This window comes from Carassius carassius, chromosome 37 (genome assembly GCF_963082965.1).
Source record: "Carassius carassius chromosome 37, fCarCar2.1, whole genome shotgun sequence".
Taxonomy (NCBI): Eukaryota; Metazoa; Chordata; class Actinopteri; order Cypriniformes; family Cyprinidae; genus Carassius; species Carassius carassius.
Genome location: NC_081791.1, coordinates 1106803 through 1116298, shown reverse-complemented (window position 1 = coordinate 1116298; position 9496 = coordinate 1106803). Strand labels below are relative to the sequence as shown.

Below are 9496 nucleotides of genomic sequence, written 5' to 3'. Positions count from 1 at the left end.
GATCAGGACAGGGATCTGAAGTTATAACTGTATTAATGTAATTTGAGATGAAACACCTGAGATCAGGACAGGGATCTGAAGTTATAACTGTATTAATGTAATTTGACATGAAACACCTGAGATCAGGACAGGGATCTGAAGTTATAACTGTATTAATGTAATTTGCATGAAACACCTGAGATCAGGACAGGGATCTGAAGTCATAACTGTATTAATGTAATTTGACATTAAACACCTGAGATCAGGACAGGGATCTGAAGTTATAACTGTATTAATGTAATTTGAGATGAAACACCTGAGATCAGGACAGGGATCTGAAGTTATAACTGTATTAATGTAATTTGAGATGAAACACCTGAGATCAGGACAGGGATCTGAAGTTATAACTGTATTAATATAATTTTACACAAAACTCCTGAGATCAGGACAGGGATCTGAAGTTATAACTGTATTTATATAATTTGACATGAAACACTTGAGATCAGGACAGGGATCTGAAGTTATAACTGTATTAATGTAATTTGAGATGAAACACCTGAGATCAGGACAGGGATCTGAAATCATAACTGTATTAATATAATTTGACATGAAACACCTGAGATCAGGACAGGGATCTGAAGTTATAACTGTATTAATGTAATTTGACATGAAACACCTGAGATCAGGACAGGGATCTGACATCATAACTGTATTAATATAATTTGACATGAAACACCTGAGATCAGGACAGGGATCTGAAGTTATAACTGTATTAATATAATTTGACATGAAACACCTGAGATCAGGACAGGGATCTGAAGTTATAACTGTATTAATGTAATTTGAGATGAAACACCTGAGATCAGGACAGGGATCTGAAGTCATAACTGTATTAATTTACATTTTACATGAAACACTTGAGATCAGGACAGGGATCTGAAGTTATAACTGTATTAATGTAATTTGACATGAAACACCTGAGATCAGGACAGGGATCTGAAATCATAACTGTATTAATATAATTTGACATGAAACACCTGAGATCAGGACAGGGATCTGAAATCATAACTGTATTAATGTAATTTGACATGAAACACCTGAGATCAGGACAGGGATCTGAAATCATAACTGTATTAATATAATTTGACATGAAACACCTGAGATCAGGACAGGGATCTGAAGTCATAACTGTATTAATATAATTTGACATGAAACACTTGAGATCAGGACAGGTATCTGAAGTTATAACTGTATTAATGTAATTTGACATGAAACACCTGAGATCAGGACAGGGATCTGAAGTTATAACCGTATTAATGTAATTTGACATGAAACTCCTGAGATCAGGACAGGGATCTGAAATCATAACTGTATTAATATAATTTGACATGAAAACACCTAAGATCAGGACAGGTATCTGAAGTTATAACTGTATTAATATAATTTGACATGAAAACACCTGAGATCAGGACAGGGATCTGAAATCATAACTGTATTAATATAATTTGACATGAAACACCTGAGATCAGGACAGGGATCTGAAGTTATAACTGTATTAATGTAATTTGACATTAAACACCTGAGATCAGGACAGGGATCTGAAATCATAACTGTATTAATGTAATTTGACATTAAACACCTGAGATCAGGACAGGGATCTGAAGTTATAACTGTATTAATGTAATTTGAGATGAAACACCTGAGATCAGGACAGGGATCTGAAGTTATAACTGTATTAATGTAATTTGAGATGAAACACCTGAGATCAGGACAGGGATCTGAAGTCATAACTGTATTAATGTAATTTGAGATGAAACACCTGAGATCAGGACAGGGATCTGAAGTTATAACTGTATTAATGTAATTTGACATGAAACACCTGAGATCAGGACAGGGATCTGAAGTTATAACTGTATTAATGTAATTTGACATGAAACACCTGAGATCAGGACAGGGATCTGAATTTATAACTGTATTAATGTAATTTGAGATGAAACACCTGAGATCAGGACAGGGATCTGAAGTTATACCTGTATTAATATAATTTGACATGAAACACCTGAGATCAGGACAGGGATCTGAAGTTATAACTGTATTAATATAATTGACATGAAACACCTGAGATCATGACAGGTATCTGAAGTTATAACTGTATTAATATAATTTGCATGAAACACCTGAGATCAGGACAGGGATCTGAAGTTATAACTGTATTAATGTAATTTGACATGAAACACTTGAGATCAGGACAGGGATCTGAAATCATAACTGTATTAATGTAATTTGACATGAAACATGAGATCAGGACAGGGATCTGAAATCATAACTGTATTAATGTAATTTTACATGAAACACCTGAGATCAGGACAGGGATCTGAAGTCATAACTGTATTAATGTAATTTTACATGAAACACTTGAGATCAGGACAGGGATCTGAAGTTATAACTGTATTAATATAATTTGACATGAAAACACCTAAGATCAGGACAGGGATCTGAAGTTATAACTGTATTAATGTAATGTGACATGAAACACCTGAGATCAGGACAGGGATCTGAAGTTATAACCGTATTAATGTAATTTGACATGAAACACCTGAGATCAGGACAGGGATCTGAAGTTATAACTGTATTAATATAATTTGCATGAAACACCTGAGATCAGGACAGGGATCTGAAGTTATAACTGTATTAATATAGTTTGACATGAAACACCTGAGATCAGGACAGGGATCTGAAATCATAACTGTATTAATGTAATTTTACATGAAACACCTGAGATCAGGACAGGGATCTGAAGTTATAACTGTATTAATGTAATTTGAGATGAAACACCTGAGATCAGGACAGGGATCTGAAGTTATAACTGTATTAATATAATTTGCATGAAACACCTGAGATCAGGACAGGGATCTGAAGTTATAACTGTATTAATGTAATTTGACATGAAACACTTGAGATCAGGACAGGGATCTGAAATCATAACTGTATTAATGTAATTTGACATGAAACATGAGATCAGGACAGGGATCTGAAATCATAACTGTATTAATGTAATTTTACATGAAACACTTGAGATCAGGACAGGGATCTGAAGTCATAACTGTATTAATGTAATTTGCATGAAACACCTGAGATCAGGACAGGGATCTGAAGTTATAACTGTATTAATATAATTTGCATGAAACACCTGAGATCAGGACAGGGATCTGAAGTTATAACTGTATTAATGTAATTTGCATGAAACACCTGAGATCAGGACAGGGATCTGAAGTTATAACTGTATTAATGTAATTTGACATGAAACACCTGAGATCAGGACAGGGATTTGAAGTCATAACTGTATTAATGTAATTTGCATGAAACACTTGAGATCAGGACAGGTATCTGAAGTTATAACTGTATTAATGTAATTTGAGATGAAACACCTGAGATCAGGACAGGGATCTGACATCATAACTGTATTAATGTAATTTGACATGAAACACCTGAGATCAGGACAGGGATCTGAAGTCATAACTGAATTAATGTAATTTGAGATGAAACACCTGAGATCAGGACAGGGATCTGAAGTTATAACTGTATTAATGTAATTTGAGATGAAACACCTGAGATCAGGACAGATCTGAAATCATAACTGTATTAATATAATTTGAGATGAAACACCTGAGATCAGGACAGGGATCTGACATCATAACTGTATTAATGTAATTTGACATGAAACACCTGAGATCAGGACAGGTATCTGAAATCATAACTGTATTAATATAATTTGACATGAAACACCTGAGATCAGGACAGGGATCTGACATCATAACTGTATTAATGTAATTTGACATGAAACACCTGAGATCAGGACAGGTATCTGAAATCATAACTGTATTAATGTAATTTGAGATGAAACACCTGAGATCAGGACAGGGATCTGAAGTTATAACTGTATTAATGTAATTTGACATGAAACACCTGAGATCAGGACAGGGATCTGAAGTCATAACTGTATTAATGTAATTTGACATGAAACACCTGAGATCAGGACAGGGATCTGAATTTATAACTGTATTAATTTACATTTTACATGAAACACCTGAGATCGGGACAGGGATCTGAAGTTATAACTGTATTAATGTAATTTGCATGAAACACCTGAGATCAGGACAGGGATCTGAAGTTATAACTGTATTAATGTAATTTGAGATGAAACACCTGAGATCAGGACAGGGATCTGACATCATAACTGTATTAATATAATTTGACATGAAACACCTGAGATCAGGACAGGGATCTGAAGTCATAACTGTATTAATGTAATTTGACATTAAACACCTGAGATCATGACAGGTATCTGAAGTTATAACTGTATTAATGTAATTTGACATGAAACACCTGAGATCAGGACAGGGATTTGAAGTTATAACTGTATTAATGTAATTTGACATGAAACACCTGAGATCAGGACCGGTATCTGAAGTTATAACTATTAATGTAATTTGAGATGAAACACCTGAGATCAGGACAGGGATCTGAAGTTATAACTGTATTAATGTAATTTGAGATGAAACACCTGAGATCAGGACAGGGATTTGAAGTTATAACCGTATTAATGTAATTTGACATGAAACACCTGAGATCAGGACAGGAATCTGAAGTCATAACTGTATTAATGTAATTTGACATGAAACACCTGAGATCAGGACAGGGATCTGAAGTCATAACTGTATTAATGTAATTTGACATGAAACACCTGAGATCATGACAGGTATCTGAAGTTATAACTGTATTAATGTAATTTGACATGAAACACCTGAGATCAGGACAGGGATTTGAAGTTATAACTGTATTAATGTAATTTGACATGAAACACCTGAGATCAGGACCGGTATCTGAAGTTATAACTATTAATGTAATTTTACATGAAACACCTGAGATTAGGACAGGTATCTGAAAATATAACAGTGTTAATGTAATCTTAACAGTATGAATGTAATTTGACACGAAACTCCCCGATCGCAGAAAGGTTACATTAAGTTGTAACAGTATGTATATAATATGAAAAACACCCACGATCTCGGAGAAGTAATGCTATTTGAAGCAATTTTAGCGAACGGCTTTCCTTCCAATCTGCGCATGATCGTTGACCTATGCAAATTATCAAATAGGCCACGCCTGCCCGATGACGCAATATCTGTTACGCTGTTCTGAAATCCCTGGAAAAAAGTGCTAGCCGTCTGTGAGCAGCAACAACTTCCCCTCCGCGCACACTCCCAGCCAGCATTTCAACGTTGATCCAATTTGCAAAATCGAAAGGTAATTCAACGTTGAAACAATGTCAGGTACCATGGTTGAATCAACGTTGAATTACCTTTCGATTTTGCAATTTGGATCAACGTTGAAATCACGACGTTGATTCACCGTTGAAATCGTGACGCTGTTTCACCGTCTTACCTTCATCACGGGTGAATTACGATCGTTCTGCAGACCTTGGATTAACACTGAATGAGGTGTTGATTTTGAAAAGTTAAAAACATGAAGTAGAACAATCCAAATACAATAATATTTAAAGGTTTTTGTAAAATAATTTGGCATATAAATGCATATTTTTTGCGGAACTTGCAAGAGAAACCCTTGTACCTTTATGACTGAAACCAGTTTATCTTTTATTTTGGTGGAAATCTACATTTTCTGTAAAAACCATGTTTTAGTAATGTGTCTCATTACAAGAGATGTGCACATTTGTTAGGTGAAAATGTATTACACCGTTCGAGAAGGGAACCTTCAACCAGGACCGCTGTAAGGGGAGGCAAGATTAGGACAATTCCAAGGGCCCAGTGTTAGAGAGGGCACCCCGAGTGGGGGTTTCTAATGGGAACCCCCCGGACTGTGTCTTCTTTACCGTGGGGAATGCAGAATGAGATTTCTACCAAAAGGGACTCTAAAATGTTAGAACCAACAGCCTCGTGCATATAGTGTGGTTGTGCTTCGGGTAATCCTTGAAAGAGTCCCAGCGCTAGGTCCTTTCTAACGCAGTCCCCTCCACTTTCTCCCACTTGTGTGCTTTCTGTACTGTCTTGTATAAACATTTACATTTAATCATTTAAAAGACGCTTTTATTCAAAGCTACTTACAAATGAGAACAATAGAAGCAGTCAGGTCAACAAGAGAACAACAAAAGTATACAAGTGCCATGACAAGTCTCAGTTAGTCTAGTACAGAACGCATATATATCTATATATGCATAGGCCTTATATTTATTTACTGTTTAATAAAAATAGCATGCATATGATCCTTTGTGTTAAGGTCTTCTTTTAATTTTTGTTTAGTAGATTGTAGCCTAAGACTATCCTACATTTAAAAAATTAACAAATTGTAAAAATTGTCATGTTTTTTTTTTAAATGTTACAATGTTATATCATAATGTTATTGTTGTTTTACTTCCTTCTTTTATCTCATTTTACAATTACATTAATTTCTCAATCCGTTCCTTTGCGCCACCTGGCGGTAGTTTCGCGAATGATTTTAACACGCGACTGAATTACAGTTGCGGTGGCGGTTAAGCCCAATTAGGCTGGCCACCTACTGTATGGCTTGATCAGGTTATAATGACTGCAATAGTCGAGCGCGATGTTACAGGCTAGTTCTCAAGGAGTTTGTCTGTTTCTTTTACTGATTATTTTCGGGTTAAAGCATGATTTAAACAGATACAGCACATTCACACGCAATCGCTTTCGCAATAATGCATTCAAACAAATGTAATATTACAGTGCTACTACATTATCAGTAGGCTATCTGATTTTGAAATCTTGGAGAAATTCATCGATCTGCTTAGATAAAATAACTGACAAAAATGTACTGTTATTTTTCTCACAAACAAAATTTGCACAGCAGAAAGCAGCAATTAAAGATTTAATGCTTACAATGTTATTAGTTTGGCATGTGATAGAGAAAAAAGTTTACACACAATAGCCTAAGATACTTTGAAACCCTCCTGTTATTTTTTATTATTTTTTTTATTATTATTATTTTTATAGGCTACGTTATGAACATAACATTTAAAACATAATGAATTACTTTGGCCACGGAGTGAAGGCGGAGCGTGTTTCTGGTGTCAGTGAGCGCGGATCGGAGTGAATAGCTATTAAATGCTCTGAATGCGGAGAAGTTGTTGCTGCTTCACTCTCACAGAATCTGCTGCCGAGTGTGAGAGATGTTTCACCCGACGAAATAAAGACGACTACGGCAGCACAAGCACAGCACATCCGCCGAAAGCAACCTGCAGCAATGCTCGTTGCTCGGCTCGCCAAGCCTTACTTTTGTAGGTTGCATGGCAGTAAATAATACGATAATATGACCATGCAGTCAATACAGATATTTAATAAAAACATTAAAAACAAGGAGGGCTGTAACATAACCCATTAAAAAACGCACGCCAAGTCTACACTGGACACAAGTGGCGCGATCCAACAAAAGACAACTATGGAGTCAATTTAACGCCTTATACACAAAAAATTTATGTTTTTCAAAAGAAAATAAAGTTTTGAAATCAAAAATTAAAGTATTGAGCAAAATAATTTGCCTTTTGCAAACAAAAACTAAGAATTGCAAAATATAAATAAAACCGCACTAAAGCAATGATTTTGCAATTCATATTTTCTATGGTCATATCTATTAATTTGTTTGCAACGCTGCATTTATTTTGCATGTCAGTCTAGTTTGAGCTTGTGATACCATTTTTCCTTTGCGCTTCACTTTTCTGCACATCTCTTTGTGGCACTGTTTTGACGTGGGGGCGGAGTCACGGGGCGTGTACAACATGCCTCCCTGGAAGTGACGTCATCAGCCCGAGATGCAGCTCACTGATCCAGGTCCTGTCATGATGAGCAGAGACTTTAGAGTGGATCGTTTCTTTTTATTCAATAGCATTAAAACATTCATGTTTTTGTTTTATTAACTTTATTAACAAATTTGCAAGTTTATCGTGGATACTATACAACAACTGAAAGTTGAAATGCTTTCACACTTCGATGCAAAAATGGACAATATTCAGTCAAGCTTAACGTCTATCAATGGCTCTTTATCAACTTTAGGTGAACATGTAGCTGAGCTTGAACACAGGGTCAGCTCCAATGAGGATAATTTATCTGACATTCAAAAATGCCTGAAGTCAATCGAGGGTGAAAATTCCAAAAGCGTCGGGAGTTTGACGTTGTCAAAAAGAAACTTCGTGAACTTGACATTGATTACTTCTTGCTCTACCCTGCTATGCTTAAGATTATCTCCGATGGTAAATCTGTGTTGTGTAAGACTCCAGGGGAAGTTGAATCGTTTCTTCGGGATTTACAACGTTTACCTGAATGACGGACTGCACCTGTTTAGAAGGTAGCTTATTGATAAAAGGTTTTGGTTGTTGATGTTGATGTTTGTATGCCATTAGTAGCGTAATCGGGACTTATTTGTTTAAATCTTGAAGGTTATATAATATGTAAATGACTTAAATGACCCGAGACCAGAACATTGAGATGGTTTTCTTTTTCTTTGTCGCGCTTTTTCTACAGCGCTACAAAATGAATCCCATAGCTGAAAATATTATTCTTTTTTTTTTTTGCTATGGGATGTTTCATACTGTTCAGGTCTGAACACAGGGAAATTTATAAAGCATTCACAGTTAATAAGTTGCGGTCTTAGCCTGCATTATTTCTCTCTCTAGACTATGCCTTGGCTTGGCCCATTTGTGTGTTTTTGTGTGTGCATGGAGGTATGCGTGTTTATATGTATATGTTTGTGTTTGTGGATAATTGTTTGTAAATATATGTGTGATAAGTTCACCTGTAATCATCGCCCTTTTCTCCCCGTTCCACCTGTTTATTTTTATTTTTTGATGACTTTGTAAATATTAGGAGTTTGGTACATAAAATTGATTTGTTAAGAGCTTGGCTTTCTAACAATAAGCCCAGTGTCATTACACTTTCTGAAACATGGCTGAATAGTGATATATCCGATAAACTTGATGGTTATAAGTTGTTTAGAGCTGACAAGGCCTCTCGTGGTGGGGGAGTGGCTACGTATATATCTTCTCATTTATTTTCTGAACTCATTTTGCCTAAGGAGAAAGCTGTACACTATGAATGCCTATTTGTTAATATTGCTTTTCATGAAAACAAGCAGTTCACTATAGGCAACATTTATAGACCTCCGAATTCCCCTGTTGACTCTACAAATTGTATTCTTGCTACTATTAATTCTTTAGACCATGCAAACGAGCTGATTTTATTGGGTGATTTTAATCATAATTGGCTGGATCGTTCATCTTCTCACGAGAAAAGTTTGTTTAATAGTCTAAACCTTACTCAAGTGATTACAGATCCAACTAGGGTAGTTAATAAATCCAAGTCTCTTTTGGACTGGATTTTGGTTACTCATCCTAATAGAATGTCTAAATCTGGTGTTTTGCCAGATTGTTTTAGTGATCACTCAATTGTTTTCTGTGTATGGAAAAGTTGTACAACTAAAACTAGGAATG

At 35.6% G+C, this 9496-nt stretch overlaps 1 long non-coding RNA gene across 1 annotated transcript; it reads left to right on the top strand.

Moving 5' to 3' along the window:
- Nucleotides 1-5504: 5504 nt before the first annotated feature.
- Nucleotides 5505-6058, top strand: LOC132117636 (uncharacterized). Its single transcript, XR_009425789.1, has 2 exons — nt 5505-5834; nt 5887-6058. It is a non-coding gene; the product is annotated as an uncharacterized LOC132117636 (long non-coding RNA).
- The last annotated feature ends 3438 nt before the right edge of the window (nt 6059-9496 follow it).